Below are 6031 nucleotides of genomic sequence, written 5' to 3' on the forward strand. Positions count from 1 at the left end.
TTGAAAAAGCCCCTAAAATATCCTAGTCTAACCCCCCGTAGGATTTCCTGATCAATACCCCAAAACTGAAAATTCCCAGTATTAAACCTCAATATTTTCGCATGTATATCATTTCCTATAACTACCACAATACCAAATTTGACTTAAAAAGCCTTACCTCAATTCAGGGATGATTTCTAACTTACTTTCACCCACAATCCTGTCACGCCCCAAACCCCGAAATGGGACCCAGGGGTGAAAATGTAACCTAACATGTCCCTGTATCATACAAATCATCACAGATACAATACAAAGGATGAGGGTCCGACCTCGTGGGGTTACCAAGCACCCTAAACACATCCAAACACAATCATATACATAATGGAAAAACCATACATACATATGCAGTACCATACTAGAGTCTATACAAGAGTAGAACATGGCTTTATCATAACGTATAACTAGGTGCCCAAATACATCTCAAAATGGCTACCCAACAAAATACAGTCCTAGCACTTACCCAAGCGCTAAACGCAGTACACCTGCCACTACACTTCCTACACCAGGACGCTAGTTCCAGTTACTCGAAGGACCTGTAAAAATATAAGTACAACAGGGGTCAAACACCTCTCAGTAAGGAAGAACACAGGTTATATCGGTGTGTGCCATTTGAGTGTTATCATGATGCAACATACATGCAGTTGAATGCAATCTAGTACTAATTTACATAATGCATACACACACACACACACACACACACACACACACAACACATGATCAACAATCCTATCACACCCTTGGGCCTGAAGCCGGTCCGTGACATCCGGCGTTGGCCTGGCCAACCCGTGAAGCACGGCGCCACTGGCACATGGCTAGTCCCCGACTCCCATGGTATCGTATCGGTGCTAACTGGTGGATCCACACCCTTCGGCCTGATCTGCCGGTATAGGCTCACGGCCTCGGATATAGAGCCGGACACTTTTGCCTACGTGGGAGGCAATAAACACACGCCCTCGGATATAGAGCCGGACACTCTCAGTACTTGGAACAATTTTGGAACCCAATTCCTACTAGCATTTCAACATATCACACACACATGCATGCTCATATAACCAAACAAACCACACCCATTTGGTAATCTAAATCATAGTTTTTCAAACAAATACAATTTAAAAAAATCAAGGCACGGCCATCCCAACATCACAGTATAAATCAACATATACCCACTGTTTTCAACAAAACCAGGGTTGCAGCCTGTTGCCCCCTTTTTCCCAAAACTGTAATAATGAAAATCATAATTTTCCCTGTTAGATCCCCCCAAATGAGTAGCCAAAACATACACAGGACCGTGAACCACAGTTCCACCGAGTTCGATTTCAAAAATAATCAATATAAACATAGTTCCCCTTACCTTTTCCCTGAAAAGCAAATCTCAAACTCCAAGGCCCCTAAACAGCGAACCGAGTTCCGAAACCTACAAATCACAATACATAATATATTCACAAGACCATTACCTACAAAACTATTGGATTAGAAATGAAAATCGAGCCTTACCTCGATTTTCCGCCAAAACCCAAAAACCTCCAAATCGAGATTCTGATCCGTAGAAGTTGTAGAGAATCCTTCCACGATCCTTGTGGTAACTTCAGATTTTCGATTCCGTCAACGATCAGTGAAGAAATTTAGAGAGAGAGAGAGAGTAGGGAGAGGTTTAGAGAGAGAGAGAAATCTAAGTTACTTAGTGAAGAAGAAATGAAAATTTCCTTTTATAGCCCTTTGACCCGGCTTAATTTTGTTGACGAAATAGTGCTCTCGTTGACGAATCTTTTATTGATTTCATCGACGAATCGGTGGCCTTGTCGACAATTCTGAGATCGCCGGTTTTTCCAAGACTCCTCGGCTTCTCCTCGTTGACGAGTCTCTGAATTTCGTCGACAAGAAGAACAAAGGCTTCATCGACAAAATCTGGCTTCGTCAACGAATTTTTGCTCTTTTACCAAAATGTTCCTCTCTTAAAATATTTAATCCCATTTATCATGGTTCGGGTTCTTACAATATCCTCTCCTTACAAAAATTTCGTCCTCAAAATTCGCCATCTCTCATTCATAAAGTCATATCCGGAATACACATGTACGATTTACCAACAATAAACTGGCGACTACCATAGCGCAGTCCCATCATACACATACACCTACATACCCTCACTTATGGCAGAGGAATACTGTGGTTACATATACAACAGTCTCAGGAGTTCACAGTACACACACACACTCCCGACGAATAACCACCTATCCAATCCCACAGTAGGATCATGTACAAGTGCTCAAAACAACTGTGGATACTTCCGGTGTATTTTCGTTTCCAGTTCCCAAGAAGCTTCCTCATCCACGTGGTTTCGCCACAATACCTTCACTAACGGTATCTCTTTGGTACGAAGCTTCTAAACTTTACGATCTAGAACCTGAACAGGTATCTACTCATACGCTAAAGTATCCCCAATTTCCAACTCATCATAACTAAGAACATGTGAAGGATCCAGCACGTACCTTCTTAACATGGATATGTGAAACACATCGTGAACCCTTGAAAGTGCTGGAGGTAATGCAACTCTATAGGCTACCGGACCCACTCGCTTAAGTACCTCAAATGGTCCGATATACCTCGGGCTCAGCTTGCCCTTCTTGCAGAATCTCATCACCCCTTTCATTAGAGCAATACGCAGAAATACTTTACCTCCCACCTCAAACTCTAAATCACGGCAGAGAACATATGCATAACTCTTCTGCCGACTCTAAGCTGATCTAATCCTCTCCCGAATCAAACCCACCTTTTTAGACGCCTGCTACACGAGTTCAGGTCCTAACACTTGACGTTCACTAACCTCATCCCAACACAAAGGAGATCGACACCTCCGACCATACAAAGCCTCGAGCAGTGCAATCCCGATACTAGACTGCAAGCTGTTATTATAAGCAAACTCTACAAATGGCATAAATTGTATCCAGCTACCACCAAAGTCTAACACACAAGCTCGCAACATGTCTTCCAATATCTAAATCGTTTTCTCCGACTGTCCATCAGTCTGGGGGTGGAATGATGTACTGAAAGTAAGCTTCGTCCCCAATGCCTCCTGCAAGCTCGTCTAGAATCGAGAAGTAAACCTCGAATCTCGATCTGACACAATGGACACCGGTACCCCATGCATTCTCACAATCTCCTGCACGTTTAATTCTGCTAGCCTACACAAAGGATAACTAACTTTCATCGGTATGAAATGAGCAGATTTCGTCAATCCATCCACGATCACTCATATAGCATTCTGCCCATGTAGCGCTGGCGGCTATCCGATCACAAAATCCATGGAAATATGCTCCCATTTCCACACCGAAATAGGCTAAGGCTGCAACGGCCCTGCCGGCCTCTAATGTTCAACATTCACCTGCTAACACATCAGACACTGCTCCACGAACTGAGCAATTTGCCTCTTCATACCAGACTTCCAGAAGGTTTCGTGCAAGTCCCGATACATCTTCATACTACCAGGATGTACTGTATATATAGAACGATGCGCCTCCTCTAGAATTGTCCTTTTGATCTCATCATCGTTCGGAACACATAGCCTGGTCCCAAACCTTAGCACACCTCCCTTAGAGATTTTAAACTCTGTAGCTAGTCCCTGTCGTACCTTTTCCATAACCTCTGCCAACTTTGCATCACTAGCCTATGTGGCTTTTATATGCTCAAATAAGGTCGATTGGACCACCAACCAACAAGATAAGCCTGATGATCACCAACCACCAACTTTATACTTGAGCTCTCTAAATCCCGTCTAATGTGACGTCGAGTTACAATCGCAGATACAGCCGTAGGCCCTGACTTCCAACTCAACGCGTCAACTACCACATTAGCCTTCCTCAGGTGATAACTAATCGTGCAATCGTAGTCCTTAATCAACTTTAGCCACCACCTCTACCTCATGTTCAATTCCTTCTGTGTGAAGAAATACCTGAGACTCTTATGGTCAGTGAAGATCTCACACTGCACCCCGTACAGATAATGTCGCCAAATCTTCAATGCATAAACCACAGCAGTCAATTCCAAATCATGCGTAAGGTAATTCTTCTCATACTCTTTCAATTTCCGAGAAGCATACGCTACTACCTTACCCTGTTGCATAAGCACACATCCCAAACCCTTCAGAGATGCGTAGCTATAAATCAAAAATCCACCATCCCCCAAAGGAATGGTCAACACTGGAGTAGTAACCAGCCGGTGCTTCAACTCCTGAAAGCACTGCTCGCAATCACTGGTCCACTTAAATTGCACTCCTTTCCTGGTCAATCGTGTTAGAGGTCCAGACATTTTAGAGAAACCTTCTACAAACCAACGATAGTAACTCGCCAGTCCTAGAAAACACCGAACCTCTTGCACATTCTTCAGCCTTACCTAGTCGACTACAGCTTCAATCTTGCTAGGATCAACTGATATACCATCCCCAGTAACCATATGGCCTAAGAACGCAATCTGACTCAACCAAAACTCACACTTCTTCAATTTAGCATACAGTTTCTCTCCCGCAGAATCTGTAACACTAACCTCAAATGTTCCATATACTCTTCCATACTCCTCGAGTATACCAGAATGTCATCGATGAACACCACCACGAATCGGTCCAGGTACCCATGGAAAACCCTGTTCATCAGATCCATGAACACCGCCTGAGCATTCGTCAACCCAAAAGGCATAACTAAGAACTCGTAGTGGCCTTATCTGGTCCAAAAAGTAGTCTTCGCTACATCCTCCACTCTAACCCTCACCTAATGATATCCTGACCGCAAGTTAATCTTCGAAAAGACCTGCGTCCCTTGCAACTAGTCAAAGGTAAAGGATAGCGATTCTTCACAGTTACCTTGTTAATCTCATGGTAATCAATGCACATCCGCATCGACCCGTCCTTCTTCTCCACAAACAATACTAGAGCTCCCCGGGGCGAAACACTAGGTTGAATGAAACCCCTGTCCTGTTATTCTTGCAATTGCTCCTTCAACTCCCAAAGTTCTGCTGGAGCCATCCGGTACGGAGCTTTAGAGATCCGTGCTTTATCGGGTAGCAACTCTATCGCAAACTCCACCTCACGATTCGGAGTACACCGGGTAAATCATCTAAAAACACATCCGGGAATTCGCTGACTACCTGAATGTCTTCGAGTCTCAACTCATCCCGCGGCGGTTCCTTCATACAAGCTAGGTACCCCTGACATCCATCCAAGAGTAGCCTCCTCGCCTGTAGTGCCGATAGAATCTGTGGCGCTGGACGCACACACGATCCCATGAATTCGTACTCCTGCTCCCTAGGAGGTCTGAAAACTACCACTTTCCTACGACAGTCGATCACGGCATAACTGGAGAACAACCAATACATCCCCAGAATGACATCGAATCCCGACATGTCATATACAACAAGATTTATCGGTAGCAGCTTTCCTTGAACTTCCACTGGGCAATCTACCAACATCTTCCTACAGAAAGATACACTCTTAGATGGCGTAGTAACATATAACACCTCATTCTTGTCTCGGGTCTCAAACGCACACCGTCCCACAAAATTTACAGACACAAAGGAATGGGTTGCATCCGAATCAAACAAAAAAAAAAAGCTTTATTCGAAAGCAATAATAAGGTACCTGTCACCACGTTACCTGCATGCTCAGCGTCCGCTGGAGTAAGAGAGTATACTCTAGCCGGAGCTGTATTCGTCTGAGCAGTTCCCTGAGGTATCTAATTGCTCCCTCTGTTCCCACTGAATGCAGGCACATCTCACCTCGGTGCTCGACAATTCCCGAGCCATGTGACCTGGCTGGCCACAGTTGTAGCAGTTACCCTCAAATGACCGGCACTCACCCTCGTGTCGCCTATGGCACCTGGTACAACAACTACTAGCCTGACTCCACTGAGAATCCTGACACTCGGTATTCTGATGATAGCCCGAGCCCTTGTTCCTTTTCTTCCACGATCCCTGACGAGATCCTATCTGAGAACCAGATGGTACTGTC

The sequence above is a fragment of the Malania oleifera genome, chromosome 9 (assembly GCF_029873635.1).
Source record: "Malania oleifera isolate guangnan ecotype guangnan chromosome 9, ASM2987363v1, whole genome shotgun sequence".
Classification (NCBI taxonomy): domain Eukaryota; kingdom Viridiplantae; phylum Streptophyta; class Magnoliopsida; order Santalales; family Ximeniaceae; genus Malania; species Malania oleifera.